The following is a 26,318-nucleotide window of genomic DNA, read 5'->3' as shown; positions in this document are numbered from 1 at the left end:
CCACTCCTTCCCTTCCGGAGTGACCGTGCTGATGTGCCTGCTGAGCTAGAGAGCGAAGTAAGTAACGTGGAGCAATGGGTCGCCCATCTGGGACCCTCCATACCCCATCCGTGCACTGTGCTTCCCACCTTTTTTCCCACTCTTTATATTCATCTTTGGGAACCGAGGAGTATACTTCATGCAAAGGCGGGAATGTAGCCTGTACCCCCTGAAATCCTGATGGTTGGGGTTGTAGTGCTGCCGCTTTTGCTGCCTTGTCTGCTAGTTCATTTCCTTGGGCTACCTCTGTGTTTTCCTTAGAGTGCCCGGGGCAATGTACTACTGCAATGGCGGCTGGGAGGTGAATCGCAGATAGGAGACCAACAACTTGTTTGGCATTAGCAATAGGCTGGCCAGTGGAGGTCAGGAAACCCCGTTGTTTCCACAGCTGACCAGTTGCGTGGCACACCCCAAAAGCATACTTTGAGTCTGTATAGATAGTGACTCGGGCGTTCTGGGTTAATTTGCAAGCTTGTTTGAGAGCAACCAGTTCCGCTGATTGAGCGCTGGTTCCTGGGGGCAAGGGCTTTGCCTCCCACACCCAATCGCTAGACACCACTGCATATCCCGCGTACCTGATACCATCTCGAACGTAGGCGGACCCATCCGTATACAACACATAGTCCGAATTCGGTAGGGGCAAGTCACTGAGGTCTGATCTGGGTTTCTCCTGATACTCTACCAGAGTGCAGCAATCATGGTGAGGCTCTCCGTCCTCCGGGTGAGGCAACAGAGTGGCTGGGTTTAGGGTAGAGCACCGCTGGATACTGATGTTATCTGCAGTTAGGAGCAGTGCCTCATACCTGTTGAGTCTTTGGTTGGAAAAATGCTGAGTGTTATGTTGCAACAGCAAAGCTTCTACTGCGTGTGGTACTTTAACAACTAAAGGGTGTCCCAGCACTAGCTCTTGAGCTTTTCCCACCAGAATCGCAGCTGCTGCTACTGATCGCAAACAAGTTACAGTTGCACGGGCGACTGGGTCCAAGAGGACCGAGTAATAGGCTATTGGTCTGTATGAGGTTGCCCATGCCTGTACCAATACCCCTGATGCAACGCCCTTGTTTTCATGCACAAATAAGGTAAATGACTTACTGTAGTCTGGCAGTCCTAGGGCTGGTGCTTGCATCAGAGCATGTTTAATTCTGTGGAATGATGTCTCCATTTCAGGAGTCCACACGATAACATCTGGTTCGCTCTGGGAAGCAGCATGGACTAAAGGCTTGGTTAGTTCTCCCAGACCCGGAATCCAAGGGTGACAATAGCCTACCATTCCCAGTAAGGCGCGCACCTGTCGCTTAGTTCGAGGCCTGGGCAAGTCCTGGATAGTTTGTATTCGCTTGGGGGACAGCTTCCTCTTCTGATAGCTGAGTAAATGTCCCAAATACTCAACTTCGGTTTGGCAGTATTGTAACTTAGATGGAGACACCTTGTGCCCCCTATCTGCCAGTCCCTGCAACAGGATTTTAGTACTTCGTTGACATTGTTCTAAAGTTGGAGAGGCTATCAATAAATCATCCACATTGAATTAGAGCAGACTCGGGGGTCAGGATGGTGGTAGATAGATCTCTCCTAAGTATTTGAGAAAAGAGGGTGGGGCTTTCCACATAGCCCTGGGGAAGGCGTGTCCATTGGAGTTGACGCCCTTTCCAAGTAAAGGCAAAAAGATATTGGGAATCAGGGTGCACAGGTATACTAAAAAAGGCTGCACACAAGTCTATGACGCTGAAATAGCGAGCAGTGATGGGGATGGAAGTAACGATAGTAGCTGGATTTGGGACAACCGGGTGTCGAGGAATCACATAACTATTTATTGCCCTTAAATCCTGAACAAAGCGATAAACAGGGTTTCCTTTGGGGTCTAACTGAGGTTTCCTTATTGGCAATACACGGGTATTACAGGGTGAAGTACATTCAACAAGAATACCTTGTGAGACGTAACTCTCAATGAGAGGTTGCAATCCAGCCTCAGCTTCCTGGGACAGAGGATATTGTGGAATGGAGGGCGCAGGTCCTGGCTTCACATGAATCCGGACAGGATCAGCAGATTTTAGCAAGCCCACCTCGGTGGAGGACCATCCCCACAAAGATGTGGGAAGATCTTTCAATTTCTCAGGAAGAGACTGTACTGGTGAAGCTGATACCAATACTGATTGGAGTGCCCCCGCTTGGGGCCCTGGTAACCTCAGGACGATTCCTCTGGGTGAACATTCCAGAGTGGCATGTAATTTACAGAGGAGGTCTCTTCCCAATAAGCTGGCTGGAGCCCCTTCTACCAAAAGGAAAGCATGCTCTTCTGAGAGAGGGCCAATGGATACATGGGTCGGGTGACTTTGGGGAACCTTAGTAACTCTCCCAGTAACCCCAATAATATTTTGTGAACCCTGTACAGGTAACCCTGCCTGTTCAGGGGACATACTCAATGAAGAAAGATCTGCTCCAGTATCTATTAAACATGGGTACACGTTTCCAGCTACCATTATTGGAACATATGGAGATAGGGTAGGACACTGAAAAGAAAAAGTTTCTACTTCCCCTAAGTATAACATGTGGAAAAGCCCCCCAAATTCCTATTCTGATTCCCCCATCAGATTTCCCATAATTGGTCCTTGATCCCAGGGTGGGTACCATGGTCCTGGGGTTCGCCACCCTTTATGATTGGGACCACCTGATCCCCTTACTGGAGGGGGTCCCCTTTGGCGGACGGGACACTCTCTTTTCCAATGTCCCGTCTGCTTACAGTAATTACAGGTGTCCCCTGCCTGCAGGCCAGCACCTGGCTGTCGAGGGGTCCATCTGGAGCGAGGTTTTCTCCGCCCTCGACCTCCCGGTCCCAAGTGGGAAGTTAAGGCAGCTGCCAAAAATTTTGCCTCTTGTTGTTTTAATTTCAGTTTTTCAGCTTTCTGTGCTTCTGGACGGCGGTCAAAAGCATGGACAGCCAAGTCCAGAAGTTGCTGCATTGTTTTAGTATTCCAATCAGAATGATATTTTGTAATGGATTTTTTTATATCAGCTGCACACCCTCCCACAAAGGTAGACACAAGAATCCCTTGATTTTGTGGTAATTTAATATCAAATTCTCCCCCGTGAGCCGCTATAGTCTTTAACAGGCAGCTATAATAATCTTGGGGGTGTTCAGTTGTTCCCTGGACTATAGCTGTAACCTTTGTCCAGTCCTGAGTTTTTCACCCAGCCCTCCTTAAACCCTCTAACACTGTTTCTCCAGCCTGCTTTAAAGCTTTTCGGTCATCTGTTCTATCATTTATAGCCCATTGGGGATCCTGGAGCGGCCAGGCAGTTCGGTTTTGCTGGTCCTTCTGTTGCCACAAATTTCCCTGGTGTATTACTTGCATTTTTTCTCCTGTAGTTAGGAGGCAGTCCAGTAATTGAGTCATGTCCACCCAAGTGGGGTCATGAGTGGCTATTATAGTCTGGATTTTTCTAAGGACTGCCTCTGGGTCATCCCGAAATTTAGGGGTCTGTGCCTGCCACACTTGGAGGTCTTGAGGATTAAAAGGCACATGTGAATAAGGATAGGAAATACCATTCTGGGAGGGAACCGGATACTGCCGAAGAGGGCACTGCTTTGCAGCTTCAGAGGTAGAGGTCACCTTTGCATGCTGTGCGCGAGCACGGGTGACCGCGGGTGACGAAGAGGAAAGGCGTCCCCTGCCTGATTCGTCCCCCGTATCCCCTATGCCTCTATAATCCTCTCCCCCTGACTCTTTTTGCTCTGAAGAGGCAGATTCTGCTGCTGCTGCTACACCCTGCTGTCCCAGCCCTGCTAGTGAGGGATATATGGGATGCCATTCCTCATCCTCTCGGTTAGGGGCTGAAGGGGGACAATAAGCAGGGGGTTGTTCAGGTTTTGATTTCATAGACATTATCCTGCTAAGCTTGAGTTCCCAATCTCGTTCATCTGCCCACACAAACCAAAAATCCATCTGCCTGGGGTGCTTATCCTCCAGACGATCCTGTAAATTTTTTAAAACTAAAGGTTCTATACTTCCCAAGACAGGCCATGCCAATTTGCCATCTTTGGAAGTGTAGGCTGGCCAGTCTACTTGACAGAATTTGACTAATTTCTTTTTAGTTATACCAATATGATGAGTACTCTCCAGTTTATCCCAGTTACCCAAAAGTCTTCCCAAAGGGCTATTACTCAGAATGGATCCTCCTTGACCCATTATTAATACCCCAAGGGCGGGCGCCCCTTTTCCAGTCCTCCTTTATAAGAGAAAGGAGGCTACACCTCTGAGGAATTATCCAGACACCTCTGAGGAATTTACCGTTTCAGAACAAAAGTTACAGAGCAGGATAGAGTTACGGTCTCTGTGCGGGAATGGAAAACATAAACTCCGCCACACAGCGTTTCCGGCCACAGAGGACTTGCCTCGGACCGGCTGGACTGCCTGCAGATAGGTCAGCCTGTGTGGCCAGTATTTCAGAGAGACCAGGGAGAGGGACCTGATAAAATGGTCCTTAGACAAACCAGATAGAAAGAGTAAGGAGATTCCGTGCACGAAAAGACCTTGTGCCACCCAGGACTTCTGCGTTAATGATCCATCTGGATCAACACATGGCCACCGTCAGGGACGGTGCTAGGGTGCCCTTTTTGGAATCTCCTTAGAGAAAAAGCCTACCAGACAACACAGAGACAGACAACAAACAGAGACAAAGACAAAGATTGTTTTCTTACCAACAGTCCGGGTCTGTCCGCCTGTCTCCTTATCGACGTTCTCAGGTTTCCTGTGCTTGTCCCTGATGTTCAGACCGAAGGCTCCCAGAGAGAAAAAACACTCTCTTGCCGGCTTTAAGGGAGCTGTTCGGATCTGGACTCAAGACAGCAAGGAATAGTTATAAGTTGAGCTGAAGTCCCGGTGCGTGGTCGCCAAATTGTTAGGGACATGCATGAATTATGGCCACAGGTTTAAGTAAATAAAACCTGTTTACCCACATGCAAGTAATTGAGTCAGGGTCCTTTTCAGCTGAGACTAACGGCCAGACAGACACAAACAGTTCATAGGAAAAGAATCCTTTATTCAGCTGAAGACTTGCAATAAGAGGATTGCAAGTCCCGCCTGCTTCTTTTAGTTACATTTATATACCTTTTACCTAAAGGAGGAGCCCCCCTTAGATATTAAAACCAGATGGTACACATCTCCTGTTTCTCCCTAGTATTTCTGCTTGCACTGCAGTTTTATATATACGTTCCATCTTTTCCTTTGTTTCTCTGTTAAATTCTGCTTACAAAGGACATTCCTATCCTATAGCTTCATGACACTTTTATGTATAATATCTTTTCTTATCGATCCCCACTCTCACATTTCCAGCTAATGATTTCCACATGCATAATTTCCTTTACAGAATCCGCACTGTGTCTGCTGTTTCCAAGAGCATTGTTTCTCAGCGAGCAGTCCGTGGGTCAGACTGATCCCTGAGATCTCCCTGACACAGTTTAGGAAGGCTCCAAGCCGGACCCTGGTATCAAAAAGGTTGAGAAACGCTGTCTTAGAGGATTTATTTAGGTCCATGAAGTGTCTTAACAACATGATTAACTCAAAGTCAATGGAACTACACACAGTGTGTAAACTTAACCACACAGCAAGATCAACACCTTCATTATTAATTTTTGCTCTGGCTGTGTTGCTCCTGGGTTATTTTATTTCTCCCTGGGACAGTGTACACAAGTTTCTTCACACAAGTATTTTTAAAAGATAGTCAAGGATGTCCAAAGCATTTGGATGAACATTTATTGAAGAGTTTAATAATAATAATTAACAATAAAAAAAATCAATAAAGTTAATGGGTTTCAGATGTAAAAAAGAACAGAGCCCTATTTGAGACTCACATGTTCTCAAAAATCTAAGAACCAGAATATATTGATGTCATGTGACCTTTTTATTGGGCCTGTTACCTAATACATGTAGGTTAGGTGTAGTATACCCCATATTATTAGGTATTATGTGCACAATAGTCCAATAGTATGCATTTTATATATATATATATATATATATATATATGTATATAATCTCTGTTAAATTAACGGAATGTATTATGCTCTTCCCACAATTCTGTGGACCAATCTCAAATATCCCACAAAACGTTGCAAAGCTGAAGTTAGCGTTCACAAAAGAAAAAAGGAAGCCTCTCAAAGCTAAGACACATGGATGGTGTGTCCTAGCACTGCTTGGGATGTACCTCTACCCACCTGGTTTGTATGTAGTGTCCAGACAGAGATAAGGAAGTTATTGAACGTGTTGAGGAACTGGTGGGGTGGATGGTAGGTGATGTATGAAGTGCTTTTTCACTTGTAAACTGCCATGATATAAATATAAGTGGTTTTGGGAGTGTGTTTTTCAAGCACATCTTCTGACACACTGCCAGATGAGAATTGCTTCCAGGAGAGAGGATATGTGCGCCTCCTTTTCGTAGTGAACTCTCTTCTCTTTAGGCAACACATTTGGTTAAGCTCAGTTATTTGGTCTCTTGATCATATGAAGCATTGAACCATATTAGTCCAACAATTGGCTGTAGCAATAGGGCTCTGTCTCAGGAGCACCTTGGTGAAAGAACACCAGACAAAGCCCCCACCAGCCCCGGTGAGGCCCAGCGAATGTCATGGCAATGTCAGTGAGCATGTCAGTTTGAGAGCACTTAGGAAAACAGGCTGTTGAATAGGAAGCTTGTCTCAACTACACACCGAGCACGTCCATTCCCAGTTCTCTGCCTCAGTTTCTCTGATGTGTGACTGCCATGGACTGAACGCACCCCTCTTCAGCTTCCCACCCCATGTCAGCACCACATGCCTGTGCCATGCACTGAACTGCCCTATTCTCAGCTCCCCACTCTCTCCAGTGCTCTGTGCCTCTGCCATGCACCAAGCTTGTCTGTTATCAGCTCCACGCCCCCTCTCAGTGCTGTGTGTCTGGGCCATGCACTGCGGCTGAGTGTTCTTATAACACAGCCGCACTCCCACTGCACACAAGCACTGCTCTCCCTGAGACATTCAGGCTGAAATTTTCCATATCCAGTGTCTGCCTCTGGCTGAACTTTTTGGAAAGTTTGTATCAAATGGACCCTGTGGATGTGTCCTTCCTATCCAATTCCCACCTTCCTCTGAGCTTATTTTATTTTTTTCCTGATTCATTTTCCAGCGGCGTTCACAGTGATTGGACCCCGTGACCCTGTCATTGCCATCCTGGGTCAGGACACTGTGTTACCCTGTCACCTGTCCCCCAGGATGAGCGCTGCAAACATGGAGGTGAGATGGTTCCGGTCTGAGTTTTTATCCTTTGTGCACCTGTATCATGATGGGAAGGATCAGTATGAAGGGCAGATACCAGAGTATCGGGGAAGGACAGAGCTTTCAAAAGCTGGACTCACAGATGGAAATGTTCCCTTGAGGATTCTCAGTATCAGACCCTCTGATGAAGGAGAATACCTCTGTTTTGTTCAAGATGACACTTTGTATGAAGACACTGTATTGGAACTGCGGGTAGCAGGTCAGTGGTCTGTGACAGTTTTATCTTTGCATAGTCTGCAGGATTTTTTCTTTCCTATTACAACAACTGTGACTCCCTGCTTGTGATATATTTCACAATAACACAATGAGTCTAAATTTGAGAAAACAGCCACTTTCATATTCGGGAAAATATGCTGACATCTTTACCGACATATTATTAAAAACATTTTCAGGATGGCCAAGGCACTTTCTTGCCATATCTTGATTCACTCCTAACAGGGTCTTAGTTAAGGGGGAAAGGAATTATGGACAAATATGGCCTTCCAGTTGCTCTGCAGTGATTTTTAGGATGTGTGGCTAAGGTGGGATTGCCAGACTTTTATGGCCTTCTGATTGATTCACTTCTAATTATTTCTGAGGGGTGCAATTAAAATCAAATGCAGCATTCTTATTTGCTGAGACTGTAAAATTGTGATGGGGGTGGTGGGGAGTTCTGTATGTATGTTCACACTGCAGCGCTAAATCGAATCAGCTTCAATCGACTTTCAGCAGCCGATTTAAAGAAATAGCAGCAGACTGTTCTCACTACGCTATTTGAGCTGGTCTCTTGCGTTCGCACATGCCAGCCTTATTTCGAATTAGAAATCAGTGCAGTCTGGGTAGCTATCTCACAGTGCAACTAGCGATGGAGGCTGTGGCATCGTCTCAGGATGCATCACTGCTTCCCCCACCCTTTCCCCCTCCCAAACAGACAGGAAAAGGATTTTCAAGCCTTTTTTTTTTTTTGCTCCCTGATTTCGCCATTGCTTTTCGCGGCTTAGCATGGGGTACTTGAGAAAAAGAGCAAGAAGGTGAAGCAGCCGAGGCAGCCCTGCTTCAAGACATCCAGCAGAACAATTCCCAGTTGCTGCAGGCAATGAATGCGTGATGCATTAGTGATTTCTATTCCTATATGTTGCTAGCCTTTTCTCCGCGTCCCTCCCCATGTTGCTTGCCTTTTCTCATGCACCCCCCCCCATGTTTCATGCTTTTTCTTATCCATCCTGCACCCATGCCCCCCCCCCCCCGTATGTTGTCTGCCTTTTCTCATGCACCCAACCCCCTGATGGTGCTTGCCTTTTCTCATGAACCCTCCCCCCCCCCCAAATGCTGCTTTCCTTTGATAAAAGCCTGATATCTGTTCCTGTATGTTTTCCTTTGATGATACCCACTCCCCCCACCACCCTTCCCGATCTCTGCCCGGCAAATCCCTCATGAGCAAGATTTTCTTTAATAAAAAAACGTTTTGAAAAGATGCAAACATTTATTTTTGAACAGTCATGTCTTGGATGAAGGGGTGGGGGGAAGGGTTCCTTCACTCTCTGCAGGGGTAGGGTAGGATGTTTCGTGTCTTCTTTTTCATAATGTGAGACAGTCTGTGTGCAGCACTGCTTAATGGTCGGGCCACTGGAGAGGTGTTTACAGAATGAGAACAAGATGACAAGATAGCCACAGCCAAATTTGTGAAGAACAATGTACTATGATGCTTGGATACAATATAGACACAGTTTTTAAAGTTAGGAAGAATGTATCTAGTGATCAATTTCAGCAATGATGGTGTGATACAATGTTGCCTCTAGTTTATGTATTGAAGAGGAAGAAGAGACATATGTTTCCGTTGATTTTATACACCAGCAAGTGACTTTCTAATGCAGATCGCATGGTGGGCTGGGGGGTAATCTACTGGCATCACAAACACACAGAGACAGGATCAGGGTTTAGGGAGGGGGGGAGGGGGATTTCTCTTCCTGCAGTCGAAACAGAAAGGGAGAGCAATTGCAGACCACATGGATGGGGTGGGGGTGGGGGGAAATCGGCTTGCATCAGAAACCCACAGAGACAGTATCAGGGTTGGGGGGGAATTTCTCTGCCTACAGTCCAAACAAAACCAGAGAGCTATTCGGAACTGATTAGGGCAGGAGGCTGTTGCTTTCTCAGCTTGCATTCAACACACACAGACAGGGTTGGGGTGGGGGGTTTGCTTTCTCAGCTTGCATTCCAAACCCTCCCAGATAGAAAAAGGAGGGTTGGGGGGGATTTCTCTGTTTGCATTCAACATACCCCCACAGACTGGAACTGAAGAAAGAGAACTCACAAGATGTCCCTTCTCCAGGAATCCTTTTCCCCTCCCAAACAAACAGGAAAAGGATCATCGCTGCTTCCCCCTGGAAAACGTTGGGGCTTTGCAGTAGCTATGCTGAGATCACTAGCAAACTTCTCTCCATGCTGGCAGCAAGCACAGACAGTAGAAATTCAAATCTTTCTGGGGCTTGAGGGGAGGGGACTTTACCTGCTATTCTGACCACAGAGCACCACAGGTTGATTGGCCAGAAAGGTGAAAATGGAGCATAATGGGATACATTCCGGTGGTCAATTAAATCGACTTAAGCTCCATTAAGTTCACACTAACACTGTCGATCTTACAAAACCTTGTACGCCACTTGCAGATGTGGTCTTGTTATATTGATTTTACTGGCACCTTATGTCGATTTAACAGTGCTGTCAGTGTGAATGGGGGGTAATTAAATCGATATCAGGGACTTTATATCGACATAAGTCCCCAGTGTGAACCCGACCTTAGACAAGACGGATCTTTCTCCCATGCTGCTTTGACACTATAACCATGAAGCCAATTAGATTTTTTTTTTTTACAATAAATATATCTATCCAATGCACTTACTATCAGATTTTCCAAAAGTTCCTATCCCATTCGGGTATCAAAACGAAGGGGTCATATCTCCAAAGGTGCTGAGCACTCAGTTGCTCCTGTGTTGAGAGGACAATATTTCCCACTGACTCAGTGCGATTATTTTAAATATTTCTTCACATTTTTGTGTGTCCATGTGCATTGGGATTGCAGAGATTCCAGTATCCATTTATCCCTTCAACTGGTTACCCACATGAATTAGTGCTTTCTAGTGTGAGGAAGGGATCCGCAAACTGTCCCTCCTCCCTTGTGCCTTGTAAAATAATTTATGGAATTAGCACCTTTATGTATTTCCCCCTTAGGACTAGGCTCTGCTCCTCTCATCTCTGTTGAGGGTCACCAGGATGGAGGGATCCGGGTGGTTTGTCGATCAGCTGGTTGGTACCCAGAGCCTGAGGTGCTGTGGAAAGATCTCAATGGGCAACATTTACCATCACTCTCTGAAACAAAATCCCGAGGGGATAACAACCTGTTTGACACAGAAACTGCTATCGTTATAAAAGAACAGTCAAACCAAAATTTATCCTGATGCATCAGAAACACCGTTCTCAATCAAGACAAGGGATCAGCAATTTATATAGCAGGTCAGTTACCAATCAAATCCCACCCTGAACTCACCATGGCTGGATATACAACATGACATAGGAAGAAAAGAACTGAAACATCTGTGCTGGGTATTTCATAATCCACATACAAAAAAGATGGGAGGCTGGTATCTTTACGGGGTCAAAGCTTAGGCAGCCTGATTCCCTTAATTGGGAGTATTAAGACTATGACCGTTTTAGATTTCATGTCAATTTAACATTAAGCCTGACTTTCCTGATATTCTAGTGCACGTGCGCACGCACACACACACGCACACACACACACACACACAAACGTTCCACCATTTTTAGATGAAACTTTCACTCAATTCACTGACACAATATGTTCCTGCAACCTTAAATGCATATTAATGATTTATTTAAATGTGGTAAATTTTGTACTGTTTATGGCTTGTTTATGATCTTGTTGCTGCACCAATTCATTCTTCATTACTTGTTGTGTGAAATGTCACCTAAATCATATGATGATGTTGTTTCTACTGACTTTCAATGGGACTTGTGCTCCTTAAGTCACTATGGTCCAGATCCACAAAGGGACTCAATTTACCCTGGTCTACACACAAAAGTTGAACTTATTAAGTTAATCAATGGTACTTGCTTGGGTGAGTGCTCATACAAGTTTCAGCATGCCCTGTATAGATTTATCTTGAGTCAATTCCTTACCGACTTCAGATAAATGGAGGCAGGGCACTATGAAGCTGATTTATTATTTAAGGTTTTGTGCAATAATTTATATAAATTGGTGGAACCCACAGAGGTTGTCAACTCATGAACCAATTTAAAAATGACTCCATAGAGGGTGGCCCCAGTTTCACTAAATAGTAGCACAGACCATGTGCAGAGAAGGGCTCAGGCACATTTGAAAAGTCCATCCTGGTCATATCCATCATGAAGTCTTTAAACCATGATCTGAGGACTTCAATAACTCAGTCATAGGCTAGGGGTCTATTACAGGACTGGGTGGGTGAGGTTCTGTGGTCTGCATTGTGCAGGAGTCAGAGTAGGTGATCATATTGGTCCCTTCTAACCTTAAAGTCTGTGAGTCTATGACTGAATCACTGTGAACACAAGACCAGCAAATGAAAATTAGTTAGTTTGCTGCACAAATATCTTTAGGAATTGTGATTGTGATTTCTCCAGATTTTAGGGGGTAATAGCAGATTTTTCAAAAATATTCTAATTAATCTGGCAATTTCTGAATGTTGCTGAACACTAAGGGACAAATTATTTGCTGGTGTAACTCTATTGAAGTTAATGGGGTTTTCTGAGCAGATAATTTGGCCCTGATGTCTACGGTCCTCTGAATAGCAATGAATCAAACCAGGCCTGTTTTTCAAGGATAAATCAGTGTTAACGCTGTGTTGGTTAGAGCCATATTTAAGATCAGTTTCTGGTTTTTGTGTAGTACACACATGGCCATTCTTTCACTCTTGTCTCGCACAAATCCTGCTGGGCGCTATCCATGTATTTGTATGAAATAAAAACATTTGCCTTTAGTCACTGCTTCCAAACTAAGGAAAATCCTGGGTGTTTTGTTTTTCAGATCCCTTTTTCCCGAGGGTGAATCCCTGGTTGGTGGCTCTGAGTTTGATCCTGATGGTTTTGTTTGTTTGTTTGATTGGCCTCGTTATTTATCTCTTTAAAATGAAAGGTAACTATCAGATGGAGAAATACACTGGACATAAAGGTTATATTCTAATAAATGAATAAGAGAAATTTAGGAACTGAACAAGAAAAGAATGTCTGACCTGCTGATCTTATCCTAATAAAAAAGAATATATGTGCATTTATTGATAGAGGGTGGTGGCAGAGGTGGGTGGGAAAGAGAATGGAAAGTGAACTAGACAATCAGATCACAGCAGACACAACAAATGTGGGGAAACAATAATTGGATAGATTTCACACCAAAAACTGATTAGAAAAACTGATAAGAAATAGAGTCACAGAGTTTAAGACCAGAGGGAGTCTGGTCCCTCTCTCATCTGACGTCCTGAAGAGGAGTTTGATTTTTCTTAGACTTCACTGTCGTATTGATGGTAAAGAGAAATAAAGCATAAGGAAAGAAAAACACCTAACAAACATATTTATTTATTTCTCTTTACATTTTAGAAAAGCGGGATCAAGAAATAAGTAAGTGCTTTTATCCTTCTTCTGACAAGAAATTGTTTGTACCAAACTGGATCCTCCTCGGGGACTTTGTTTAATTGTGGTAGAGCTGTTCACTTTTAAATTTAACTTTTACAATTTTGTTGTAATATGAAACTTCTTTTAGTCTGTTTACTTGCTTTTTATTACTATTATTCTTTTTTGGAGGGGTTAGTGTAATCTTATAAAATGTGGGGAAACAATTCACACCAAAAGCTAATTTGAAAGACTGAGGCTATGTTTACACTAACGGCGGCAAAATCACCGCCACCAGATCGATCTTTCAGGATCGATTGAGCAGGTCAGTGAGACCTGCTCAATCGATCAGGAGGTCAACTAAGTCCACCCCATCAAGTAGCGTAGCGCTGAGCCGATGGGAACGCTGTTCCCGTCAGCTCAGTGCAGTGTCAACAGTGCGCAGAAGCAGTCACGTGAGTTACGCAAACTACTCTGCGTAGTTTGCGTAACTCCCGTTGACTGCCACCGAATTTCCAGGTAAGTGTGAACCAGCCCTGATAAATAATAGAGTTATAGAGTCACAGATTTTAAGACAAGAAGGGACCTTTGATCTCTCTCGTTTGACATCCTGAAGAGGAGTTGGATTTCTCTCAGACTTCTTATCCTAATAAAGAAGAAGAATATATGTGCATTTATTGACAGAGGGTGGTGGCAGAGGTGGGTGGGAGAGAGAATAGAAAGTGAACCAGACAATCAGATCACAGCAGACACAGCTATGTTCTGCTCGGTCCTTCATCTCCCCCTCTTTCCCAGTTCTCAGGGCGTTACAGCTGTCTGTGTCTGGCCTCACTTGAGACAAGATTCTGCAAAGTCTAAGCTCCCATATGTGTACTTCAAATCTCTTTTTTGCTAATGAAGTGTACTGCACCTTGACATTATAGTGATGGACCCTATAGAAACGCCCTGTGGTAAATCAGTAAATGAACACATTTGTTCTTCAGTCGGGGGGGAAAAAGTCATATAAACTTTTACATAACTCAGACATCCTTGTCCATGCCTCTGTTCACTTAATCCATAAAGAATAGCTGCCCAATTTCCAAATAAATGGGACATGTCCCTCTATGCTCCTAATGAATTTTGTTACTATAGCATGTAGTGTTCTAACTCTGATGAAGCACAAGATGAGAATAATTTGTTTATTTCTGTATTTTTTTAAGGGAAACTCACTGAAGAAGTTGGTAAGTTTCAATTTTCCGTTTTCCACAAATGCAATTCTTGACGATAGTTACACCTTTGTATATAAGCTTGGTTGTTTCTTTGATTTATTTTTATTGTTGTGTGTGTGTCGGGGTGGGTGGGGGGAAGAGGTTGGTATGTGTGTGATTGGCTGAACCTTTTAGAGTCTATATGGGTGTTTCCAGAGACCCTTTCCCCTAAAGTCCTTCTAATTAGGGAATGAGCTCAGCAGAGGCATGTGTCTCAGGATTGTAGATTTTTTACACACCTGAGAGAAGTGGGTATGCCAAGTTTTCAGTGCAGACGAGACCTCAATCTCAGAATTTTTCACAAGAATCTATAGAGGTCTGGCTCGTTAGTGAAGGTGTGCTGAAGTGGGAATTTTCTGTAATATGTTTATCAAGCATATGCATGCCTCAGTTTCCCCTATATGCAGCATTGTTACCCAGTAGGGGGAAAGGACTGTTTGCTCTCGAGGGAGGCTAGGAGACATAAGTGCAGGTGCTGCCTGGCTGTCTGGGCCTTAGTCCCTATATTAATAGAGCATCTGAGAAAACCATGGCAAATCCAGTCACCTGAACATTGGCACCTAGCAACCAATGACCCAGAGACAGTTGGATTTCCCCACACCTGAGCAGGGAAGCTGAGCAACATCCCCCAGCTCAAGAGCAAAGGACTGGAGAGGTGTGAGGTGGGGGATAGGTGGTGGCTGCTGGAAGGAGTCGGGGCTCTCACCTGGGGTCTGACCACGGGGGTAAGACAGACAGAGAGACAGACAGAGCTAGGACAGTGAGGTTCACTACAGCTTGGCTGGGCTCTGGGCTGACCAGAACGGTCTGTGCTTTAACCATCCATTCTTGCTGACAACCTGAGGGCTCCCTATGCAGCTGTGTCCAGGTAACATACACCCGACTGTTCTGACAGCGCTCTTTGAGTGTCACTGTGAACGCTCGGTAGGGTGTGTTTGTCCCTGAAGAGTGTGCTGAGGGAGTCTGGCAGACTGAAGAGTCTAGAGGCTGTTGCAAAGCTGGGGGTGTAGCACTATCAAGTGAATCCATGACCGATTTTAAGAACAGCCAAACCCCAGGACAGGGTTTATCTTCAACTGCTCCCTGCTGCAGTCAGCTTGGACCTGGTCGGACGGGCCCTTTTGAGTAACAAAGGTTCACAAGTTGTCTTCATATCAGCGGTTCTGTTGCAACTCACCTACATCTGAGTTCCAGCAGCCTTTCTCCTGGCTACCACCCCCTTCCTTTGACAAACTCTCCCTTTCAAGATCATGTCCTCCAAGTGGAGCAGGCCCTGCAGCAACACCTGGTTAATACCACTTGAGCCCAGAGGAGTTTTCATCTTTTCCCGTCTGTGATGGGGGTGTGGCCCTTGACAGAGTCCAGTTTTATAAAATTTGGAGTAAGTCTAAATTAGATAAACTTCACAACACAATGTTATTTGGGGTGTGGGAAGAAGCAATAGAAAAGAAGCTGAATAGAAATAATCACCCTGCCTGAACTTTGGTATTGATGATAAAGAGAAACAACACAGAAGGGAAGGAAAACTCATAAACTTTGATATGTATTTCTCTTTCTTTAGGGAAACGAGATCTAGAAATTGGTAAGTTTCATTGTCCTTTCTCTGATAAGAAATTTTTGTACCAAATTGGATCCTCACGTGGGAGTGTAATTTGAGTCATCGCTGGGTTAGGTGACCTAGTGGTTAGTACACTTAATGCCCTCTCCCAATGGGCAGGTCTTGCCATCCAGGTTCTCTTTTAATCAGAGGAGCAGGGAGTCATGCAGTGGTAGGGGAGCCCAGCCCGTCCACTCCACTTGGCTCTGACCCAAGAGAAGGGTCAACAATGTCTAGTCCCCAAAGTGGTCCTCTGAGTCACCCTCCCTGCATCACTTCCTACCCTCTGCTGTTCTCCTCCAGCTTCCAGTCCAAGATAAGCTGAAAAGAAAAAGAAAAGGCAATCAAACCATCAGACCCAACCAGGCTAAGCATACAGTCAGTCGCTTGAGGAGACTTCTCTGGCAGCCTTGTTGGAAGGCTTCTCTGACCACTGTCGGAAGACAGGATACTGGGTTAGATGGATCAATGATCTGACCCAATATGGCCGTTGTTATGTTCTTGTCAGGCCCTTCAGGGTAGGTCTGTCATCCCCAGCCTCTCCCTTCTGAGCTGGATTACTCCCTTTTCACCCCTTTCTCCAGTTGGAGCATGATCTGCAGGGCTGGCGGGTCAGGGATACCTGGGCCCTGTACCGTCCTTTCACTCTGCAGGCCAAGGGTAGGTTTGTATACTACCCTCTCACACACCCTTCCCCTCAGACTTTGGGCCGTGGTGTCCTGGGGCCAGTTTGTGTCCCCTCCATCCTGTGATAAGAAGTCAGCATATTTGTTTTCTGTGCCTGAATGATGTACCAGCTGAAAGCTACATGGCTGCATTGAGAGGTACCGCTGCCTATTCCTTAGTTATGGTGTATAATTGAGTTCAGCCAGTGGAGGGGGGCATGGTCAGTTACTAGGTGGAAGGGTTGTCCCCACAGATAATTGCTTAGGGCATCAACGGCTCATTTCACCTCCAGGGCCTCCTTCCTGTCGGTCAATTAGGCTACCTTCTGTGGCAACAACTTCCTGCTGAAATAGAGAACAGGGTGTTCTCTTCCTCCAAATTTTGAGTCTGACATGACACACATCTCTCTGGAGAATAAAGGACTTTTAGAAGTCCGAATTGGAATTCTCCTGGCTGCTGAGTGAATGGGTCTTTTAGTGCCCTAAATGCCTTGTCAGGCTTTTAGTCCAATGGACCTTTTTTGGGTGCAGTGTCTTTAACCAGGTGTGTCAAAGGGGCAACAATGGTAGTGAAGTTTGGGATGAACGGTGGATAGTATCCCACTAATCCCATAAAACCACCGGACTTGCTTCTTTGTGTAAGGGACAGGGCAGCTCACTAGAGATTGGAGTTCTTCCAAAAAAGATTGTAGCTGTGCTGTCTGCCCTTCCCCTCCACAGCATACCCTAAGTACTTGGTTGGCCAGGCAGCATGGCTTGACCATCTAACCTGCCTCTTTGAGAGCTCGTAATACCGCAGCAACATGCTTCATATGCTTGGCCCAGCTCTCACTGTAGATGATGATATCGTCAATGTAGGTGGCTGCGTAGGATGTATGTGGCCACTCCGTCCATCAGTGGCTGGAAAGTGGCAGCGGCCTCATGAAGTCCAAAGGGCTTGGATTTAAAGTGGTATACTCCATCACAGGGAGTTTGTTCAGTTGTTGTGGAGATGTTTGCTTTTATATTTAATTTTTTTTTTTTTTGCATTATTTAACCCGTTTTTGTTTTTTTGATTATTTGTTTTTTATTACTATAATTTTTTCTTTGTGGGGAGTGTTTTTTTAATGTAATTATATAAATGTGGAGAAACACTAAACTGGAAGAATTTCCAACCAAAAGCTAATTTGAAAAATTAATATGAAATAGAGTCATTGAGTCACAGAATTTTAGACCAGACAGGATGACCGTATCCTCTAGACTGACCTCCTTAAAAGGAGATTGAATAGCAATAATCTCTCAATCTTTACTGTTTTATTGATGATAAAGAGAAATAAAACATTTACCAACACTTACCTAAAATACGTATTTCTTTCTCTTTAAATTTTAGAGAAAGCAGCTCAAGAAATAAGTAAGTGGCATTATCCTTCCTCTGAGAAGATACTTTTAGTACCAATTTGCATCCCCATGTGGATGTTTGTTTAATTGTGGTGGAGGTGTTTGTTTTAAAATTGAACTTTTAAAATATTTGCAATATGAAAACTTTTATTGTTGGTTTTCTTGGTTTACTACTACTAGTAGTAGTTTTTTGGCAGATTGAGGAGGTTACTTTTTTAATGTAACTTTATAAAATGTGGGGAAAGATGAAACTGGAAGAATTTCAGTTCACAACAAAAACGTATTTGAAAAATTGATAAGCAATAGAGTTGTAGAGTTTAAGACTAGAAGGGATGACTAGATCCTCTAGTTTGACCTCCTTAAGAGGAGATTGAATAGAATTAATCTCTCGGTCTTTACTGTCATACTGATGATAAAGAGAAATTAAACATAAGAAAACGAAATCACCGACATCTACGTGGGGTGGTCTGGAAAGGTGCATGACATGTGTGTATTTCATAACTCAGGGCTGTTCTCTAAGATGCAGGCAGGCATTTTCTTCACAGACCAAAAGATTCACATCGGGGGTGTGGAAATGCCAATAGTGATTATGGGGGATCCTGCTTACCCCTTGCTCCTTTGGCTAATGAAGCTGTACACCAAGCACCTTGACAGCGGCAAGGAGTGTTTTAATAAGAGATTAAACAGTTGCAGAATGGTTGTAGAATGTGCCTTTGGGTGTGTAAAGGGTAAATGTAGGAGTCTCCTCACTAGGCTGGATATGAATGAGAAGTACCTCCCTTCTGCGATATCTGCGTGCTGTATTCTTCATAATGTGTGTGAAGTGAAGGGTGAGAGGTTCCCCCAGGGTTGGGCTGTGGAGGCAGAAAGACTAGCTGCCAATTTACCATGGAGCACTTTGCATTAGGCAAGCTTTGAAAACCAGGTTCTGCAATGAGATGCATGGCTGATTTCTGTTCCTGTATGTTGTTGCCTTTGGTGAACTCCCTTCCCCGCCCCCATCGATATCTGTGCCCACCAAATCCCTCCAGAACAAGATATAATTTAATAAAGAAACTTGTTGAAATGATGCAAAACTTTGTTTATGAACATTCAAGTCATGGGGAAAGAGGGAGAGTGTTCATTCACTGTCTCAAGGGGTAGGGTGGTAGCTTGCTGGCCAGCTGTCAGCGTGGCCGCCACTGCTTTCTGCTCGCCACCAGGTACTTCAGCCTGGCCATCCTCCTCATCATAGAAGCGGCATGTTTTGGGCGAGGAGCCAGAATGGCTGTTAGTTTCCTTGGCTTTCTGATAAGACTGACGCAGCTCCTTGATCTTCACACGGCACTGCTGAGCGTCCCTCTTGTATCCCTTCTCCAGCATGCCCTGGGATATCTTCCCATAAATGTCCAGATTCTTTTGCTGGCTCTGAACTGAGCCAGAACAGACTCCTTGCCCCACAGCCCGATGAGATCTAAGACCTCTGGTCGACTCCATGCTGGAGCACGTTTGGGCTTAGCAGTAGCCATGCGGAGAACAGTGACAAAGCTCTCTCCATGCTGGCGGCACAGGAAATGAAAACTCAAATCTTCCCGGGGCTTGAGGGGAGGGAACATTCTTGGTAGTGTGACCACAGAGCAGCACACTGTGACTGTCCAGAGCGGTCAAAACGGGGCATTGTGGGATACGTCCCGGAGGCCAATAAAGTCGATTTAAGTGAATTTGTGTCTACACTGACACTAAATCGAATTAAAAAATTCGATTTAGGCGCTACGCCACTTGCAGAGATGGTCTTAAGTTGATTTTCAAGGCGACTTAATTTGAATTAACAGTAATGCCAGAGTAGATGCAAGTGTACGTAGGTCGACTTAAGTGAATTTAAGTCGACCTGAGTCGCCAGTATAGACCAAGCTTCAAACTTCATTGTTGTCTTGATGGTAAAGAGAAATAAAACGTGAGAAAAATGAAACACTTACCAAAAATATGTATTTATTTCTCTTTAAATTTTAGACAAACGGGATCAAGAAATAAGTAAGTGGCATTATCCTTCCTCTGACAAAATACTTTTAGTACCAATTTGGATCCTCATGTGGGAGTTTGTTTAATTGTGTTGAAGGTGTTTGTTTTTAATTGAACTTTTAAAATAGTTGCAATATGAAACCTTTTATTATTTGTTTGCTTGCTTTTTTATTATTATGATCCTTTTGGTGGGGTGTGGGGGTATGTTTTCTAATGTAACTTTATAAAATGAGGGAAAAAACTAAATTGGATGAATTTCAGTTCACATCAAAAGCTAATTTGAAAAATGATAAGCAATAGAGTTGTAGAGTCACAGAGTTTAAGACCAGAACAGATGACCAGATCCTCTAGTTTGACCTTCTTAAAAGGAGATTGAATAGAAGTAATTTCTCAGCCTTTATTGTCATGCTGATGATAAAAAGAAATAAAAGCTAAGAAAAGAGAAATACCTGGTGACCCATCTGTGCCTAGGGTAGCCACCTGCAAATTCCATGGTGAAGGATGCAGGCTGCAAAAGCAGAGCAGATTCTCCCAGACTGGCGGGTGACACTGCAGTTAGATTCCCTAACCAGTTATTAATGATACTTCTGATCCCCCACACTGATTATCATGAAGCTACAACAGGAAACACACAGCGCCCTTTATTGCATTTCAGTCTCTGGCCCCCAATTAGCAACTAGGTCCAGTAAAGAGACAAGTTATTAAAACTCTATTCCCTTTGCCAAAAATGTTCTCCTGACCCCCAAACGGTCAGGCACATTACCAAATCAATATAAGTTTGGATCTTACCCGAAATACCTCGCTGCCAGCCAATCCTTCAGTAACTAAAACTAAAGGTTTATTTAAAAAGGAAAGAAATAAGAAGAGAGATGTTAAATGGATAAAGCAATCAGATACATAAAAATGACTTAAAAGTCCATATGTATTAGATTCTGAATAGAACTGTGGAATTGCAGGCTCGTACAGTCCCTCTGTTATACCTCCAGTACCTGGATGGGTCTCAGTCCTTTGTTTCACAGCTTCAGTTGTAGATGAGTTGATTCAGAGGTGGGAAGCAGGAATGAAGAATGGTGCAGCTACCTTTTATGTCCCTTTCCCATGCGGCTTGTCCCAAACACAGCCACACAGCACATGGCATGGAAAAGATTCAGAGTCCCCTGTCCATAGGCATGTTCTTACATGTCCTGGTGACTCATAAGTTGTAGCCCCTGGGTTCTTTCACTGGGCTCATTGTACCTGTGAGTTCCCTTCATGGGCCATTAAACAGGCTTAGTGCTGCTGCCATCCTATCTGGGGTGTCACCCAGAAACCCAACACAAGTTTGAAATACAAATATACCAGACATCTTTAGAACTCATAGTACAAAACTGAGACATACATAGAAACGTGCTTCTCAATCTCAGCGAATCATGACTTTTCCACTGGTACCTGACATGGCATATCTTGTACGAATTATTGTCATTTAGCAATATTGATATCAATAATATTATAAATGGTCACCCCTAATCTAGACATCATCACACACCTAACAAACAATGCATGTATTTCTGTTTAATTTTTAGGCAAACGAGATCTAGAAATTGGTAAGTGTCATTATCCTTCCTCTGACAAGAATTTCTTTTGTACCAAACTGGATCCTCATGTGGCAGCTGTTGACAAGATCTGGAATAGTGCGAGACATTGCAGGTGCTCTGCACTTTATCCTGCCAAGGGCATTGCATGGGGCTTAATATCTAAGCTGCCTCCAGAAATGTTGCAATGCTGGTGTCAGTGTGAGATCATAGACTGTTGGGCTGGGAGAGATCTCAAGAGATCATCTAGTTCAGCTGCTTGATCTGAGGCAGGATTAAATGCACTGTCATATACGCACATATGCTTCTGCTCCCCATTTCTCTACATTTCCAAGCACTGCTTGCTTGCACTGCTTTGCATGCCTGTAGCAGTGTGTGCCAGAACACAGCACTGGTTTCGTGTTTATTTCCTCTGCCTGCATTCACACTTGGAATCCATGTGACCAGGGAGGAGCAGGCAAGAAAGGAGGAACAGGGAAAATGGAGGTTTCTTCTGACCTCAGGTGAAGCTTTGTTATCAAAGCTGACTACCCCCACCCCCAGCACATAACATCCCTGTGTCAGTAATGAGATTGGTTACAACACTTTTCATATTCCCCATAACAGTAACAAATATGGCAGCTTTCATCTTACCCAGCTGCTGCAATCCTGGCCCCTCTTCTGCATCCTTCCTGGTCCATTCTCCCATCTGCTCCCCGAAGAGGTCCTGGGACTCAGGCTTCAGGTCATTCTGGCTATGCTGCAAAGCATGTAGCATTTGCTCTTGCTCCTGTGGTTCTGCTATGCCTGATCAACCACCAGCACCATCCATAGTCCAAAGCCCATCCAGAGGGAAAGGGGGCTCTCTGCTTGGGGCAGTGCCAGGCAACTGGTCCAGATCCTTGTAAAAAGGGCACATTCCCAGTGAGTTGTCAGACTGGGGGGATCTGATCCTTGCTTTTATGTAGTCTGGGGGGATTTGATTTTCTCCCTACACTGTGATTCCCTCTGGTAAATTCCCTTCTCTGCCACCTTCTTGGAGCTATTCTTCTGCAACAGCTGATTCTGACTCCATCCCTCCCCAAATCATTGGTATTACTGATCTTACACCAGAAGTCCAGTGGGATCTTCATATTAGTACCTGATCAGCTGGCAGCATGCTGGGAGGATGCTCTCCCAGATGGCATCACTGTAGAAGCACTCTGGAAGTGCAGTAGAATTGCAGCAGACCACATGGAATGGTCCAATGTATAAACCACCAGGGTCTCTACATTAGAAGGTGGTTTCTGGTACAGAAGACAGGCGTAGGTAGTGACCAAGAAAATATGGCCCCGGAGGAACCGTGGGAAAGCACTGGAGGACTATCGGCATCTGAGATGATTAGCCTCCATCCACACCGCAGAGTACCCAGGTAACCAACCTGAATTAAAGTGGAACCTGGACTATAGCCTATGCCCAAAGACTTGCCAGATAGCCTGAGTTTAAAGGAGCAGCAAACTTGAGTCAGAGTTTTTGTGCTTGAGCAATGAACAGCTTAGGGGCAGCAGCCAGGTAAGATCCTGGGCTAACTCTGCAGTGAAGATACACCCTGGGAGAGAGAGACTCATGCAGGTCAGTGGAGGTTCTGATGATTTATATTACAGGATACTTCTGGAAAACGTTATTTTTCCCTCATTGTAATAGTTTGTACAATATTGAATCATGAAATACTTGTTGAGATCAGCTCTCGTCTCTAATGATGTGCTTGGTTTTAGGGTGGAGAAAATACGTGGCACCTATAGAAGAAGGTAATTAACTATAGTATTTTATCAATGTCTATATATCAGTTCCCATGAGACAATGTTCCTCTTTTTCCTTGAATGTGGAAGTGGCCATGCTAGTTCATTCCCCAGCATCCTGCATTTCACAGGACATCATGAGGTGAGGCAGGGCTGTGATTGTGTCCTAGCACACCACAATGATCTGTATCATATTGCAGCTACTCTTCCTGCCTCTCCACTGCCTACGTGGGCTCTGCACCCGACAGAGATTTGTGAGAGTAGCTTCCACTCATTGTACAGAGCCAGTGGAAAATGCAGCTTCATAACCTCTAGCCCAGAGGGAGTTTGTTTTCTCTACAGGTTCTGATGGCCTATCTCCAGTGCCGCTCTGTTTCTTCCTTCATCTTCTCTATGGAGGAAGCCAGTAGCTCTGCAGTGACCTCATATTGACTTGGTGAGCAGGGAGTGTGTCTGTGGGTGATCTTTGCTCTAATCTCAAGCAGAGGGACAGAGCCTTGATCGCAGACAGATGCTCTCCTGGCTCCAATATACAGACCCAGGGAGCTCCTGTGATCAGGCTGCTAAACTAGGATGCAGCAGAATAAAACCAGCACGGACGGACTCTGCAACCTGTGATCTTGTCTCTTTTCTCTTCTCTCCAACTACCATGATAGCAGAATTCTCCTGTCCCTGTTAAACAAGACATCACTTTAGTCTCCCATCACTACCATAACCCTGTCTTTCTTTCCACCAGCCACCTACTCCACAGCTCCCCCCACACATAGCATCTTCCTCATTCAACTATGAGCCCTTCCCCTGTGTTAACCCCTCCCTCATGCTAATGTACTTTTGTGTTGCAACTGCTGCTGAGCAGTGCAATTCTGGGCATGTTCAATCCTGCTCCTGTTTGGCCCATTGCTGTCTGAGGACTGACATTTCAGAGCAGGCAGGATACCAGCGGGAGGGAGGCCCCAAATCAAAGGCCAGCTCAGGGGCAGCAGGGACACAGTGAGATTCAAGCTGGGGATGGGAAGGGGAGCTCTGTCAATGTTCACTGTGTTGTACAATCTGCCAGGGCCCATAGAGTCTCTAGGCCCCTCCCTGGGGAAAGGATGGGGCAGGGGGGGAAGATTCCAAGTCCCAGGCTTGGCCCAGCTGATTCTTTCACTTTGTGACTGATTCGTCTCTGCCAGGCAGTGACGCTCCCCAGCACTTTGCTGCCATCTCAGAGCTGACAGGTAAATCTTGGAGGAAGGAGATTTCCTGATTCACACTTCAGGCAGGGCAGATTCTGTCACTGACACCATCAAACCCGCCCCCAGGGCTGAGCTCTGCCCCTAACGCTCTGATTCTCTCTCCCCAGCGAATGTGGCTCTGGATCCAGGCACGGCTCATCCCAAACTTGTCCTATCTGAGGATGGGAAAAGTGTGAGAAGGGGAGACACACGGCAGGATCTGCCTGACAAACCTGAGAGATTTGACATTGTGCCCTGTGTGCTGGGCTGTGAGGGATTCATCTCGGGGAGACATTACTGGGAGGTGGAGGTGGACGTGGGGGCTGGGGAATACTGGGCTGTGGGGGTGGCCAGAGAGTCTGTGAGGAGGAAGGGCAGGTTCACCCTTAGACCTGAGGAGGGGATCTGGGTTGTGGAGCGGTGGCGGGATGAGGGGGGGATCAGTTCCGGGCTCTCATCTCCCCTGCAACCCCCCTGCCCCTGCGCCAGGTCCCGAGCAGGATTCGGGTGTGTCTGGACTGTGACCGGGGGCTGGGGACATTTTTCAATGCTGGTGACCAGGCCCCGATCTTCACTTTCCCGCCGACCTCTGTCCCTGGGGGGAGAATGCGCCCCTGCCTTGAGGTGGGGCTGGGATCCCAGCTCAGACTGTGTCCCTGACATGAAGGGGAGACACTGGGGGGGAGAAATCAGCCTCTCTAGCCTCACACACCCTAGTCTCTATGACCCTGGAGGATGCCCATCTACCCAGTCCCAGGCCCTTCATCTCTATGATCCCTGGAAGCTCCTTCCTCCTCCCTGCAGCACCAGGGATGGGAGGGGGGATGAAGAACCCCTGGAGTTGCAGGGGGAGCAGAGGGGCCCTGAGGGGCAGATGTGGGGCTGGGCAGGGGGCAGAATTAACAGCCGGGCTGGGGACAGGCAGACGTGGGGGTGGCCAGGACCCAGCATTAATTAATGAGGGTTTGGGGGGGTTGGGAGAAGCTGGAAGCTCCGCAGCGGCAGGGAGGGTTTTGTACAATCTGTGGGGTTAGATCTCAGTGGGGCTCCCAGCCAGAGCTCCTGCCGCAGGGCCAAGTCACCTTCCTCTGTCACTGCAGGGCTGGCACCACAGTAATTGTCACACCCACGCAGGGGGTGTGTAGGGAGAGTTCAAAAATCACAAGATCACCCAGAATACAGTCTGTGTTGTTTTGAAACCTCATGTTTTAGAGGTTCAATTGCACGACTTTTGGTTTTGATTCATGATTTTTAACTTCTGGGGTTGACAACACGGAGAGTCACTGAGGTCAGGGAAGGGTTGAATCAGAGCGAACAGAGGAAATGAGGAAAAGATAAAGTAAAACAAAATTACCAGAGAATCCTAGAGAAAGGGTGCAAAATAGCTATGAAAATAATGAGATGAAAACACTCTGAAGAGGGGAACCAGTCAGAGGCAGCGAGAGGAAGGGATAAGTTCAGGGAGAGAATGGAGAACATGAGGGGGAATGATCTGTGACAGGGATAAGAGGAGAATGGAAGAGACACAGAAATTAACAGGGATGGGAAATGAGGGCTAGAAAAATGGTGAGTAAAAATGAACAGTATGAAAGAAAAGGGAGAAGAAAAGGGACAGAGATTCATAAAACATCCTGAAGATAAGACTGTCACTCTTAAATTGCCTTTGACTTTGTTGCCATTTTAGTGTCATTAAAAATGTTCCCAAAATCTGCGGATCTCTTTTCACTGTTGTGGTTATTGAAGCTGCTTCTCAGCTCCTTTCCCCATGCTGGGTATTTGTGTATTTAGGGTAAATAAAGCATCAAAGACAATTCTAGTTTGTTCTTTTTTAATTTTCCAGCTATGGGATTTGCTTCTCTACTTGGTTGTGTCACCCCAGCACCAGCAGGGACTATACTGGCATGTGCCTCTGATGA

At 45.3% G+C, this 26,318-nt stretch overlaps 1 pseudogene; it reads left to right on the top strand.

The window, feature by feature from the left end:
- LOC137143991 (butyrophilin subfamily 1 member A1-like) overlaps nucleotides 1-25,190 on the top strand; it is a 29,230-nt pseudogene extending 4,040 nt beyond the window's left edge.
- The last annotated feature ends 1,128 nt before the right edge of the window (nucleotides 25,191-26,318 follow it).

Source organism: Emydura macquarii, unplaced genomic scaffold, assembly GCF_026122565.2.
Source record: "Emydura macquarii macquarii isolate MOO-44397 ecotype Brisbane River unplaced genomic scaffold, CSIRO-AGI_Emac_v2 contig_3381, whole genome shotgun sequence".
Lineage (NCBI taxonomy): Eukaryota > Metazoa > Chordata > Testudines > Chelidae > Emydura > Emydura macquarii.
The sequence above is the reverse complement of the archived record's forward strand: the minus strand, read 5'-3'. Positions and strand labels throughout refer to the sequence as shown.